At 39.9% G+C, this 15464-nt stretch overlaps 1 long non-coding RNA gene across 3 annotated transcripts; it reads right to left on the bottom strand.

Moving 5' to 3' along the window:
- Positions 1-392: 392 nt before the first annotated feature.
- On the bottom strand, positions 393-13752 carry LOC138105773 (uncharacterized). Of its 3 annotated transcripts, XR_011148678.1 has the most exons (7): positions 13429-13752; positions 12929-12961; positions 12271-12417; positions 12033-12174; positions 8369-8418; positions 6261-6358; positions 393-1118 (listed from the first exon to the last, which is right to left on the bottom strand). It is a non-coding gene; the product is annotated as an uncharacterized lncRNA (long non-coding RNA). The 3 variants fall into 3 exon arrangements; XR_011148677.1 differs by lacking the exon at positions 393-1118 and having other exon boundaries at positions 6149-6358; XR_011148679.1 differs by lacking the exons at positions 393-1118; positions 12929-12961 and having other exon boundaries at positions 6149-6358.
- Between the last annotated feature and the right edge of the window lie 1712 nt (positions 13753-15464).

Below are 15464 nucleotides of genomic sequence, written 5' to 3'. Positions count from 1 at the left end.
CTGATACTCTGTTTCAGATACAAGTGCCCAAACATGACATCTGAATTAGAATAAAATTATATCATCGCAAATGATAGCTACATACTGACTGTTATTTTTAATAATAAAAATTAGCAAGCTCTTCTGAAGATAAAAGGTAAATAGATACGGAATCAGGAAAAGTAAAGACTTCACCCAGTATCTTGAACATATTTACAAAATCTAACAGGGTGTAGCTAAATCTCAAAATATATTATACTTACACAACTACAATAAAAATACAACCACCAGATATGATTTAAAAAGTAAAAAATAGTACATGATAATAAAATATTGATATTTGAATTGTGAGCCATTGATGGACACAATAATACTGATTAAAAAATAGTTTATTTCTCAACCATCTAGTCAATTCTTCCCAGCACAAGATCCAATCAGCCACATATTTGGGTTACTAACAGGACTTTCTAAAATGTGTGTAGGTGCCAAAGATTAAATAAACTTCTCTGTGTGTAAATATTTTAAAATTTCAGGTTATGTTATTACACCTTTTTTTACCACCCAAAATAATTATACTAATTTACAGAAGAACTTTTAAATCCAACTGAATAAACATATGTGCAATGCACCATTAAAGTACACTCCATCACATAATAGCATAATGCAGTTTTTGAAATGGATCTGTAGAAAGGATTCATTAAGATAAAGTCCCAGCATTCCACCTGAGGCCAATAAAAATTCTGTGCAAACCTCTTCAAATTAAATTTTCTTCTTGAACATATCCTGTCTAATTATGTTTAGTATTATCCTCCTTTAGGAATTCTGATTCATCAGTGCTATTAAGGGAGGGAAAAGGAAAACCAGATGCTGTGGACCGGATACCCAGCTGGTAAGAAATCACTATAGTTTCACAGAAGCCAAAAGAGCTACAGTGATTTATATCAGCTATGGGTTTGGTATATACATAGGAGCACACATATGGACAGATGTACAGAGAATTATATTTATATCTGAAGTTACACCAGCAGAAAGTCTGTGGAGTTGCACCACCAGAGAATTTGACCCAGCAGCTCTAATAAGCTGAAGTTTATAAAAGAGCCACAGCTGTGTTGAGATTTCTTGTCTTTCACTCTCTAGAACTGAAAATAAATGTAAGAAACAGAAGCGCTCTAATTAGACATTTGGCTTTAAAAATCAGGAAGATAGCCAGCTAATGTCTAAGCACTTTTTTGTTCTGGGGAGTTCGACTAACAAAGATATCATAATTACAATCATACTACATACAGATGAAGTGCACAGAATATACTGGTAAACCAAGTTGAGGGATTGAATTAGATTCCAGTTAAGTTGTTTCAGTTTTAGTCTTTAATGAATACAATTTTTGTTGTTCTTGCAGTCCATACAGCAAGCATAAATTTAGAGTATCTAACCAAGCTGCAACCTGAAAAAACAAAATTTTTGGGTAGCACCCGTGTTCTTCTATGCCACTGATACTTCTGTGTTATCACCCATCCACAGCCCCAGACCTACCTGTGCCATGGACCAAAAACGTGCTGCTCAGGACACTTGATGCCTGCCTCAGTTTCCATGAGCCACACAAGTCATCCTGCAACCTCTTGCTATGCCTTGGGCTTTCCTCACCCTGCCATCTGCACCCCAAACACCTCTGCACCCCACTGCTCCTCCCCATTTGTGAGACCCTTCTGACTTAAAAGCTAAAAGAGAAGAGGAAAGAGAAGTGCCCGCTCTTTTGCCTTTACCAAATAATGTTACATGTGAAGGTCTAGTGTATGATCTACTCTACACCATCTCTTCCCAGCACCTGCTTGGTGTTCAAAGAGGGCTTCATCCCTCCCCAGACTTTTAATCTGGGCCTCCAGTCAGGCTTTGAAAGCTGAACAGATAATCTTCAAGGAGTAATGCTTGGGTATCATAGCCTGAGCTCTACTCTGTTAGATGGAGGCCACCTTAAAAGAAAACTGAGTCGGAACAAGGTTGTTTCCTCTTTCAGTTTTCCGATATTTTATCCATCAGCCCAGTGAGCACAGCACAGATGTGGGAGACAGCAAACCCAGGTTGCATTTCCATTCCACAGAGGGAAAGCAATTAGCTGTCGCACTGCTGGCAACTGTGTGGTGCCTCTGTGCTCCTGACTGTGAGACAGGCATTGCACAAAGCCTCTCGAGGCTTGCTAGTGAGGAAGAAAACAGCCCCAAGCCAACACAGCCATTTTACTAGGAGGCACATGGCTGCACTTCCATTCCTCTGTCAGGGACTGTTTTCCTTACAGGAATCAAGCCTTGAGTGAAAGAGCTAATTAAGCCTCAGGACAAGGACCCCAGGCTGTTCAAATCTTCCACACTTAGAAGCACATAACAGCAGGAAGAGAGAGACTCTATTTCACTGAAATTTTTATCCAAATAATTAGGCCATTTACTACAAGATATACAGATTTGACCTCCTGCTGCACAGGTGCCAAATCTCCAGTTCCCATGTTCTGGATGTGTGCTCTAAATACTGTTTTTTCAGTTAGGCAAAGGCAGCAGTACCAGCTCCTTTACAGGGTTTGAAAACAAGACAGATAGATGCCAAGACTCTGACTGAGAGCTCACTACAGTGGAAGCATCCAGAAAACATTCATTAGACTGAACTGGTCTCAGAAAACAGCCCATTTTGTGGACTCCTGCAGTGCTTAACCCTGAATATTTATGCCTACCAAAAGCAAGCCACTTCTGTGGTTACTCAAAATGTAACATACCTCAAATCTCTGTTGACACAAACTTCCTCCTGATCTAAGTCATCATAGAGTTAAATGGCAGCTGAGAAAACTTTGAGGCTTCAAGTTCAAATGCCTTACCCCTCCCTCACTCCAGCTGTTTTCAGATCTAATGCTGCACCTTCACATGTACTATTATTTTCTAGGTGTATCTCACATGTGCAGTAGAAATTTGAACCTATAAATGACTTCACTTTCAGATCCAAATTCTCCTCAAAAGCTTCTAATTTCTCTGCAGATAGCTTTTAACCTCCAATGTACTTATAATTATTATGAAAGTAAAAATAATTTGAAAAGAAAGGCCCAGAGCAAATAGTGCTCACTTTCCAAGAAACATAATTTTACTTGGAGGTAGGAATTGGAATGATTTGATTAGTGCATTAAAACATAACTATAATTCTTCTCCTTGGCTCTGAGATACTCCCATAGCTACTACTAAAGCTTTATCGTCAGGTCACAGTCAGCATCTTTATATATCTCATAGGAGTTACTCTTGAAGGATAATTTATGCTCCCTTTCTGGTGGCAAAAGCATTTGTTTGCATGGTAGGATGTGTCATTTGGTATTTGAGTACACTACACAAACATTCAAGAAATATATGTCTCCAAATACAGGTGCAATTTACTGTAGTAATGTCTACAGGGAAGATGCATTAATGCCTTGTTCCATACCATACCATAAATTACATTGATTGAGGTACAAAAACATATTATGTCTCTTCAGTAGTTCATTCATCCTTAAAATAAGTCCATCCACAACTATGTCCCAGGATCACGCTGAAAACACAGCATGTCTCTGAAGGATAACAGCAGCAGTCTTAATGGACATTAAAGTGGAGATGTTTCTGGGGTATTTTGGAGGAAGACAATATTGCTGTGCCTTCAAAGGGAAAGCATGCAGCAGGAGCTCCAGAGAATCGAATGCAAATGCTTAGGACCAAAAGCAATTCTGCCACTTCTTAGTTTTCCTTCCCCCTCACATTTCCTCAGCAGACTGGAAAACTCTTTCCTACTGGACCTGTCCTTTTCTCTAGCACCCTGGAGTGATCAACTTTGATCAGTTAAAGGGTTTTGGATCAGTTGGTCTTTTCTCATCCTTGTCCACATAGCCATGGGACTCCTGAAATGGGACACCCATGGCAGGACCCATGCAATTGATGCCTCACATGCCCCTAGCAGAGAAGATTTCATTTAAGAGTTTTTTCCAGAACAGCTTGTACAACAAATAGCTTTTAGCATATACAATTTGCAAAGTTGCCAGTTTTTCATGAATAGAGCTATTTGTAGTCTAGTCATATCATAAAATCTTGTTAAAAAGAAACAACACAAAGAGACTGCTCACTTTTCAGTTATGGCGCTTTTGAATTAATTTGAATCCAGATTGCCTCATGAGTATTGTTTGTTCCAATATGAAACAGTTTATGGTGATAAATTGCAGCAGCATCACTTGAGAGCTGCCTGGTACAGTGTAGTGCAGCAGAAGTTGAGTCAGCTTTCATACTGAGTGTATACTGGAGCTACAGCGCACCCAGGTTTTGTGGTTTGGAGGAAACTTAACCGGGAAAGTGAGCAAAGCCAGAGTATTTTGTGGCATGTGCAGGTATTGGGCAAGGGATTGTAGGGGCATAACCAACCAAAGCAAGTAGTGACAATCTAGTAACCTACCTCCATCTGAGCCCTCCTGTTCCACTCAGCCAGGCATTGACTCAAAACTCAGAAGTAACTTCTTCACAGACTGACATTGGGCTGTTTTACCCATACTTTCAGTACTAAGCCATTTAATGCATATGAATTTTTCATCTAGCTCTAAATTTACTATTACAGCAGATGTTAGAGTCAAATCTCATTAGTTAAGATTTCAGTAATCTGCAGAGTAATGACAAAACATTTCTGCATCCTCTCAATTATAACCTTAATTAAGACTAAGCAGGCTATGTTGTGTAACATATCGCCCTGTGAATGCATGCTCTCATGGAAGCCACCATGGGCCTGATTCAGAGAGGGAGCAAACATTTGTCCTTCCCACCAAAATCATCAGGGATTCGAGAAGTCAGTACTCCTCCATTGGACCAATTCCTTTCTACTGTGAGATTCAGTATCTTAAAGATTTTCTGTAGCCACTGAGAGGAAGAGACAGCAGGTCCCTAACTCAGCCAAACATACTGATATCTGTAGCCTTATGACAAGTATTTAAGGTTTTGCCTAGTGCTGCTAGACCCCGTCATAGGGCAGAAGAGTCGCAGCTGCTACCTCACACTTAAAATATTTTTTCACATTTAATGAAATTAATGAATTTGATGAGGCAGTATGCCAAATTAATCTCTAGTGCCCTTCCATCACATGCAACTGAGTTAAACAGGGATTAATTGAGGCCCATGCAATTACCTCTTAATTAACCCTGAAGGGTTGGGATTAACCCTGCTGTTCAGGGTTAGATAGGAATGTGTTTGTCATGGGAACTCCTATCACGAAGTTAACAACATTGACCAAAGTTTCTGTGCCAAAACACGTTTGGGGAACGAAGCAGATTGCTCTTGCTCTCCTGCCCTCAGCATTTTGCAGGATTCTGCGGGCTGCTCCCATTAGAAGGAAAAATCAAGGGTGCAACCAGTTCCTCTGAACTCATCTATTAACATAAAGCCCTGCAGGAAGGCAGACAGCAGGAAATAGTCCCTTTCCTTCCACTTCCAAGCATCTATTCAAACACTGTCCCACTCAGAATCTTGCTGTAGGCTTTTCTTAAAAATTGTAAAAATGTTTTACTCCTGGGCTTGGTTTCCTAGCTGCATTTTCTCTCTGTTACTTTGAGCATGTCCACATTGCAGCCTAGGGTGGTAAACAGAAGTGCTGGAATTTGCAAGGACACTGAGCAGAAGCAGCATTCAGCAGCCCCTTGCCTACACTTCCACTTGCCTGCAGAAGTTACTATTTGCAAAGATCAAACTGATCAACTGCTGCCATGCAATTTAGTCTTGGAGATCTGCAGGGACTCCAACACACATGCAGTTTTCTACTACTCCTATGTCCTCTGACATACATAGAGATAACTAATTGTTCCTTCACCCATTTGATGTGTATTCAGGGACTCAAGAAACAGCCTTCAACCTTACAAGGCCGTTCCTGTGCTACAGTCAGATCTTCAAGTACTGTCCTTGTCTTGGGCTGCTGGTAATGAAACTGGAAGATATTTGTCCATAATTTGATCTGAATGAAAAGAGCAGTTGTGGCAAGGAGTTTCAATAAAGCAACAGGACCAGCCAGTGCCCAGGACCCTGTGCATAGATTGCCACAGGATGCTGTATATGTCATTCCTACATGTTTCATACTAATTATGACTACAGTAGTGGTTTGAAAACAACATTTAATGAAACAAGTTTAAACCAAGGCTGCTGTAGTAAACAAGTACATATCATGGCTGTCCTGCAGTTGGTGCTGTAAGGCTCTGCAAATGAAACACCCTATATTTTGTCCATGTGAAGAAGAAACAAAGAAATGGAACCTCTCACCCTCCTCTTTTGTGGAGATATCATCTTTTGACTTGTAACTCGAAACAAGTAGAAAAGCAGACTCTTGAGCTTAAATGCATCTTCTTAGCGACCCAAGACTGAGAAGTCAAAAACAAATGAGCACTCTTACAAGAGGTTACGCAGCAATCAGCTCTTTAACCAAACACCACTCTCTTTCAAACCATCAAGCCAAACTAAAATAATCTGGTTTATTTGTGTGAGAATACCCAGCGTGACCTCTGGCATTTCTTTAATGTGGAGCCAGAAGACCATGACTCCCTGACAAAGAACTGCTGGTTTGCACTTTTCTTGAAATTGTGAAGACAACCAGGAAAATGAAATTTGTGCTAAATTATGTTAAAACAGTCCAAGAAAAATCTTGATAAGGATTTGACTCAACAGACAAGGGGAAGGAAGTGGGAGACAAACCAGTCCTTTTAGGCTGCTCTGTCTCTGTTTCACCTTATAAAGTTATAGCAATATCAACTTAACATATTCCCATCTTTTCTCAGGACGAAGACAAGTAGCTACAACGTGCCTGCTATTAAATTACAACACTCAATATGCAGCAGCACAGTTTAATGCAAAGGTTTGCTACAGTGTCCTGCAACAGTTGGTAGAATTGCTCAATTCAGAGTTCTTGATGACCCAAATTCAACACTAATTTAAGAGTAACAATCTGAACTCTCATTGCCAAATATATTAACACCTATAGAAAATGAACACAACTTGACAAAATGCTTTAGTGCAGCTGAACTGTTATCAGCATGTAAAGGATATCAAGAATATATTATCATGTTGACTCTGGGTCATGCCTGACTCATTTCAGACTTCAATGGAAATAGTTTTGCAGGATACAAAGGTACTGCAATATGATTAAAATGCACTACACATCTCACTGTCTTAGAGATTGATGCGTACATGAAGTCTGAAATATATGGAGGTTTTTCCTCAACAATTTTAATCATCTATAGTAACTACTGATACTTGGTAATTCCAAACCATACTGACAAACATTTTAAAAAACCCTTCAGCAATAATGAATTCAAAGCATCATACAGAAAAATAAAAAGTGTATTTTGCATTTGCTTGCAGAAGCAACTTATAAACCATATCCATATGAGCAGTAAATAAATATCCCCTTTTGCCAACACAAATTTTGTACCTTCCACCCACAAGTCAGTTGGTGGAATTTTTGCTGACAAAACCAGTGAAAACTATACTCCCACCAGCAGCGAGTTGAAAATTTTCAGTGTCTTTTTACTACAATGGCTTCAGTGTCTTATACTGCAAAAGCATTGATAATAAAGCTGTTATATTTTCTATTGTAGACTTAGAAACAACATGAAAAAAGCAATGGGTTTTCCCCTGAAAATGGGAGGGTTGGGGGGACAATAGACATATATACGTATACACACAGACAAGATTCATATCCTTCATTCAGTGCTCTTGAGATAGTTTATTAGGTTTGCTAATACTGTTTAGGTGCTAATATATAATTGGAAAAAAAAAAAAAAAAAGCCACCAAACAGCTTATCCTGGAAAACATGAATTATACAGACCACAGGTTAAACACCTTTGCACTCTTCCTAGCCTTCCTTTGGCAATAAAAGGTCTCAGACATTTCTAAGCCCTCAACTTAGATCTGCACATCTCTGCTACTGCATGCATTCCTCCTGGCAAAAGATACCAAAGAAAAATGAAACACTAAAAAAGAAATAACCAAATAAATAATGACTATACGTAATTTCCTGTAGTCACACCTACTCATTTTTCCCCATGAATCCCATTTTTAAGACAGTTCCACAAAGCAGCTGGTGAGGAAGGCAGGTTTTAGCCATAGAATTTGTCAGCTTCCTTCACTGTTGAATGGACACGCAGGGACTCTCTTACTCAAGAAACAGGGAAAGCTTTAAAATAATGCAGAGAATTTGCTTCCTAGAATTACCAGGTTATGCTGGAAGGTGAGGAAAACTTGATCAGGAACACCTAAATGCTGCTTACAGTATTGTAATTGAAGCAAAGGAGGAAAAAAAAAAACAAACCCCAAAAAAGAACCCCAAGCAATTAAATAGGAACTGTTGAGCTGAATCAGTCCATCAGCGTACCTGGCTTGGTGAACCACCTTTCCCAGGTTGTATTGGTCAAGAAGAGTGTTCTGTCAGAGAGAAAATAACAGATGCTTACAGGGTTAAAGAAGTGATATTGATATATAGCCAAATACAAAATAGCTGCTTTGGGGCTAGAGTTATGCTGTCTTATAAAATTGAAAGAATTAGACTGGAAAGGTATATTAGAGTGAAAAAAAAAATCCACTACAAACCAAAATCAGGCTTCAAAAAAAATTTTCTCTCAGTTGAGCCAGCTCTTTCTATTGTGCTGTTACCCTATTAACTATTCAACAAACACTGTTGATTGAGTAGCAGTGTCTAGAGCAGAAATATGAACACAGAATTTAATACTGAGTAAGGGACCATCCTGCATAGGTAGATGTCATGGTCACAGCACCAGTCAAGTCAGGGGCCTTGAGACCAACCTTCCACTGCCCTCCACCAATCTAGGTAGAGACAGAGACAAGAAATGCTTAGGCTCCACGTGGTACTTCCCAGCACAAGCGTTAGAGAAACACAGCCCTTGTATGAAAAGTTGACTGTTTTGTTCCCTGCAAGCTCCAGGGATGGTGCATTCACAATTACTTTCTTCTAAACTGTTCTCGGCTCAAAGGCATCCTTGAATTTTTAGTTACTCTGCCATCCTGTTCACCCACAATACCCACATAATTAGCAGCAGCCAAATTACCATCATTCTGTAACATGGACAGTCAATAAAAGTTGTATACAATACTAACACATCAAAGAGGAAGAAATTCAGACTAAATGGGTATGGTGAGAAGGGGGAAGGGAGAAGCTAGCAGCTCTGAGATAAGAAACAAATTTAGTCATGTAAATCCCATATTCATTTATTAAGCTTCTCATTTGAGTCCTGTGGCAAAAGCATATAGCCAACATCACTCAAATTAAAATGCACAAATTATATGACTCTGAAATAATAAAAATAATAAAGCAAGAGGTATAAACTGCCATATCTAGGGGCTTTGGATTAAATTTTATTGTAATTGCTACTAAGCACAACCCATTTGCAAAATGATTGAAAAATTATTGTACTCAAACCTTTAGCAAACACATAGATCACAAGAGAAGAGAGTAGCTTTTAAACACCTTACCCTATACTTTCAGGCAAAAAATTGTGCAACAGAACTTCAAATGTTTTGTATGGTCCTTGCAACTCAGCTATCCAGCTTGAGGGTCCATCAGGAGAGCATCCAGCCATGCTCACCATCCTGAAACTTTCCCACCAGCTTGGCCACTACAGAAGGAAAACAAGGGGCCTAAAGCTGCACTGCTAAAAACTACAGTTTGAAAGCAAGCAGTGGTCCCAAGTACATTTCAAGCTACTTGGTCATCTCACTGCATGTTGGGTAACCTTGAGGAACACCTACTTGGTTGACATACATATCCAAGAAGACAAAGGCAAAGAAATCACTTTGCCTTCTCACCCTTAATGAGTCTCACTGTGAGGACAGTGAGCTGCTTAGTCCTGGTCTGGACTAAGGTAATTCACTGCATTCGGAGAGGCACAGCTCCATGCTTCAGGGATGCATGTAAATCAAAATGTAATCAAATTGATTAAAAAAAAGTATTTCTGTAAATCAAAATTAAATAAGTCAACGGTACCTACACAAGTGAGCAGTAGCTGAGAAGAGGCTGTCAGAAACACTGTTTCTGAATTCAGACAGCTCAAGCTAGGAATGCTTCTTCAGAGAACACATCACATAGGAAAGCACATGTATAATCAAACTGTTAAAAAAATCCTCTGCTTCTGCATTTGGTCAAGGCAACAGCAGATTTCCCTGTGCCAGCCCAAGCTTACTTGCTATATCCAGGAGATAGAAAGCAAGTCTGACTTCAGCTTTGCTAGTTAATGAATTGCTGCATTTTTGCTGTTTTCCTTTGGTGTCTGCTAACAAAGTTGGAACAAGTGCCCCAACTTCACAGTCACATGCTGTGGAGCCATATAAAATCATGGCAAAATCTGATCCTCACATAAAAGCGGGCTGTACTAATTGAATCAAAAGAAACAACAACTGAGGAAAACAGAGTCCTGCGTGATAAATGTTGGTCCTTTGATCCTTTCCATTACTGTCTAAGAATATCCTCACAAGCCTACTGGGTCTATCAAGTATAAGTGGAAAAGATTGGCTGTGCATGCATTTAACGCCTCTGTGTGGTAATGGTAACTACATAGGAAATCACAGAAGAGAAACCAGGAAGACAAAAAACGTATCAGACTTTTTGAGCTATGGAGGGACAAGGAGGGAGAAACTACATTAAAAACATTCGCAACCCATAGAATTAAAAAATGTATTTTTAATCTTGTATATGCAGCTTTTCATGTGTTTCAAAACACGTGAAAAGTCATACAAATACCAACAGGTGCATGAAGGAACCTGGAAGGGAGGCAAACATCACATTCCTTTGCAAATAGTTATCAGGGAACAGAGCAAAAGTCAACACAGACACTGACTGGACAAGATACTATGATTTTTGAAGTGGGAAGGGAGGAGTTTGGAAAGTTCATGAGTCATTCCTTTCTAAATTGAAAAACAGAGATGATGGGGGAAAGGCAGAACAATAGAGTAGCAGCTATTTTATTCTCACTGTTTGATTTTACCATATTAAAGTAGACCAGGCAAATAAGGACAGTCTAAAAACAATCAGCAACATTTCTTCATGCTTAGCCCAGTTAGAACTGTCCCTCCCATAGCCCAGGGAGGAAAACAACCTGTTTACACTTGAAGTTATCCAATAGCCAAGCCCTTTGCTGTACTTGTAGCTCATCAACATCATACCACCTTTCTAATGTCCTTCACAATTAAACAGTGTAAACCCACCTCTTATTCCAGCATCTGCATGACAAACCACAGGCTGAAGAGCCTTCTTGCCCCCATGCTCTGGGCTGCTCCCCCTCTTCCCTCCTCCATCTGAGGCAGATCCTGTGCAGTCATTCAATTCCAGCCTTATCTATTCCCAATTACATATGGATTAAACTCAATGTAGCAGGTTTATTACATGTGCAAATCCACTGCTGTTTAATCTTGCCAGTGCTGTGTTTGGTTTTGATATATTCTGACTGGCTTACCTCTCAGCAGCTGGCTGAAGAATATTAAACACTTTGATGCACAGTTACTCACACACACTTTCATGAGTGTTATTTATTTGTGCTGTGTGACTTCTATTAAATGCAAGTATTTCCAAATCACACAGCATGGACGAAACCACAGCAAGAAGGGACTGCAAGGAAGGGGAGCAAAAATGTTTCAGAAATATGAGGTGATTCAGGCTTGCAGTGTTGGGAGACATCAGCCCAAGGAGATGTTAGACCATGGGAAACCAAGAAAACCTTCAGACTGTCACCTTTCAAGCTCTTTGCTCAAACACTACTGCAACCCTCAGCAATGCTACCCACTAACATCCAAGCACTGATGCACTAATGCAACAAAGCAGAACAATGACAGGAAAGATCCAGAGACTCTTTGAAACACTCTGCTATGCCATGAGGGTTGCAATCCCATGTAATTAGCTACTGAGTGAAGAACACCTTGCTTATATCCTCTGACTGCCCACGATCAGCTGATGAACTGACTCTTCGTGCAATACACTCACAGCAGGGGTGAGGGCCAAAGTCTGTGCTCACATGCTGGATGAGACCTACCTCCCTTCTAGTTCCTGTAACTTTTGTCAGGTCACTATCAAATTCAACTGTTCATTGCTCTTCCCTTCTGACAGAGGAGAGTCTCAAGTACCCTTCTGCTAAGTGCAGAAAGGGGGTTCCCCTTCAAGCAGTCTCACCTCCACTGCAAAAGAAAAGTCATCATAGGATTCAACATTATTTCCTCAGGCAAGGTTTTAAAATACATGATAAAATCTGATGCAAAAATCTGACTTTTCACCTTCCTCATCCTCATTTCCCTGCAAAGGAGTCCTTCTCTTGCTGGTGTCAGGCCCTGATTCTCCAAACAGATATTCTGCACACACCCCACGACACATGCAGAGTGCTGCTGACATTGCTGGTTTCGCCTAGAGGCACTGGGCATGCACTAAAATAAATACAAACAACAAAAGGAAGAGGCCACTGGGATAATACTAGCAAGATAAATTGAACATGCTTACTGAAAAGTTTTTCTTCTCTAAGGCAGCTAGGACATGCTAGTAGGTTTTTTTGACTTGACTTGTTTCTTATAGTTCTTGTGTTAGACCATTTATTTAAACATTGTTTTAATAGGTGAGGGTGGGGGAACAGCTGACCTTTACGCTTTCAAGACCTATACAGATTCCTGCTTCACTGCAAAACCTACAAAAATATTTTTGCTGGCCTTCAGCAGCTGCCTAAGGTGCTGTACGCATTAATTTCTTCACATTTAACAGAGGGACATGCAGAAGTAAACACATTTATCTTTGTTTATAATTGGTCTGTAACCTTTTTGGGGCAGGGACTCCATTTTGCTCTGGGCTAGTCCATAACCAAGAAGAAGATGACTTTGGGGAACAGAAGGTGGATTTCGACAACAGATAAGTATAAATAATGAAGTAATTGAGAAAATAACAAACCTCGATATTTCCTGGGAGAATATGTTTCACTGACTGATGAAACCACAAGAACAACCTCATAATAAAGTTGGTAAGTTTTCTGAAACTACCCATTCTTAGTTTGCTAAGGTTTCCCCAAAAACTATTATGTACAGTTTCCCTGTGAGCTGGCTATCATTTGCAGATCCACGTATCCTCTCTGAGATATCTCATATTCACTAACATACTACTGAGAAATTTCTTCTTTCCTCAGTATCACAGAATATATATATATATATGTGTGTGTGTGTGTGTGTGTATAGGCTATATATATATATATATACACACACATATATGAGGCATGTATAACCCTTCAGAATCTCAAATGGGTAATAGAACTGGAAAGGACCACCCAGTCACAACATTCAACTCTTCACAACTACATAATAAACACTTTGCTCAGGAAAACCCACAAAGCATCCACACATGCCCTGACATAAAACAAGCTGGGCTCAGTTCAAAAACTCCAGAACTTCTGTCACCTTCCCAGTTCCAGGGCTCTGGCCTAGGGCACTGTGGTCACACAGTCAGCAGATCACTAAGCAAAAGCACTTTCCAACAGCAGCTCCATGTTCTCTCAGCACAGTCCATCACCACACCATCAGCTTGCCTGCATTTCCACTTGTCTCTTTGCTCACTAGATCTCATTTAGGTAGCGGAGACAGTCTTTTATCTCTCTGGCATCAGCTTCTGGTGCTTTGTCCAAGTTCCCATCCCTGTTCAGAGAAGTCAGCTGGTGAATCCCTCAGCTCCTTTCCCGAGCCTCAGCCAGGAGGCAAAACACCTCTATCATCCTTCCACTAGCCCTCCCATCAAGCTCTCCAGCTTCCTCTTCCTTCATTGCTTTCATATGCTGCCTACCCTCTTAATTTGACTCAGCTGGGAAGAGTTGAACTTTCCTCACCTGGTACTCCCAGGACCACATACATAATTCCACACACCAACACATTTTCTGCCAGGCTTGTGTGTTTACTGTTCCACAGTTTCACAGTCAGTGTCAGAACAGCAAGGGAGGGCCTACATTCAGATGTCTATGTACCAAATCAGACATACAAATGTTACAAGCCTATCTGGAAAAGATTATGACAAAAAAAGGCAGTGGTAGAGACTTTCATTATAACAGCACAAATTTACTTGTGTTTGCTATATCCATTCCAGCTTTTTTCCCTTTTTTTTTTTTTAAACATTTATTTATTCTATAATACTATTCTTTCATTCATTGATTACCTACTTTTTCCATGTAAAACCCTTCATAACTCTTTGGTCCAGGTTCACAACTGGCATTATTGCTCCTCAGTTTTCTGGAACTGTAACTGTGTACATAAACTGACTAACTGGTGATTCATCTCCCAAGGCTGTTTTTAAGATCATAAACAGGTGTCCTCATTGGACTGCTCAGAAACCTATAATTTTTGTTGTAACAAAGCCTAAACTCTCTCTTCTGAGATGTGGGTTTATTAACAACAGTGGAGAAGCAGGAAAGCAAAAGATTAGCTCAAATCTTTCCAGCTTTTACCACTTATAAAATTTCTTTCCTCAAGTTTTCTTGATCTAAGTGATTGTCCTTAGAAAGTTTCTCCTACCACACTTATCATGTGGATAATGAGTCCCCTGTACTAGCTATGTACAGAACCTCCAAGTGCTTTCCCAGTATAACTGATATCTGCCAGCAGGATGGAAAGATCTATTATTATCTTTAAAGTAGAGTTTCTGTTTTTCCCAGAAACATTGTATTATGAATTACTGAAGACAACCTGTTTATCTGAGAATGATCTGTGGAAGTGACTGACTCTTTAATTAAGATGCTGGAAGAAAGAGAAAATGCTTCTCTGACCCACACTGGCCTTCTCTTTCTGAGGACAGTGTGAGTGAGACTATTCCAATAAAACCATGAGGGCCAGGTGACCTAGATGGGCTGTTGCAACCACACTGTTTTCCCTTTGCTTTGACATTAGCTAATGATACTTGGCAAAAAGCTACTGCCTTCTGCACAGGAGAATCACCATTCCAGTCATTGGGTCCCCTAATTGTTAACCTACAGCAGGATTTGAGCCTGGCTAAGATATTCATCATTAGCAGATTTGCAGTATATTCTCTGGGCCAATTTGCCTGTGTGTGTATAACAATTTTTTAAAAGCCCACACACAATGCAATTTTAGCTGCTGGAGAGAATTCCATAGTTTGGCGGTTTTTTTCTGAATTTTATTTTACTCATTCTCACATTTCTTATTGAAGATATCAGAAGTTCCAGAGGAGGTTTGAACAGTAAAAGAGCTTTGCAAACTAAGCTTCACTTCAACGTCAATCAGCCAAGGATGTAACCTGGCATAAGTATGAAATCTTGGCCTTAGAGGAATTCAGTGTGAGCTTTTAAGTGGATTTTTTCCATAGTATTTCATTTCACCTTGAATTCCCCAATACCCTATTACAAGTTTGTGACTGAAGAATCCATTGCATTTCCTTACCTTGTAGGTCTACATTGAGAGGTCTTTGTGTGGCATCCACACAAACAGCCAAA

Source organism: Aphelocoma coerulescens, chromosome 2, assembly GCF_041296385.1.
Source record: "Aphelocoma coerulescens isolate FSJ_1873_10779 chromosome 2, UR_Acoe_1.0, whole genome shotgun sequence".
Lineage (NCBI taxonomy): Eukaryota > Metazoa > Chordata > Aves > Passeriformes > Corvidae > Aphelocoma > Aphelocoma coerulescens.
The sequence above is the reverse complement of the archived record's forward strand: the minus strand, read 5'-3'. Positions and strand labels throughout refer to the sequence as shown.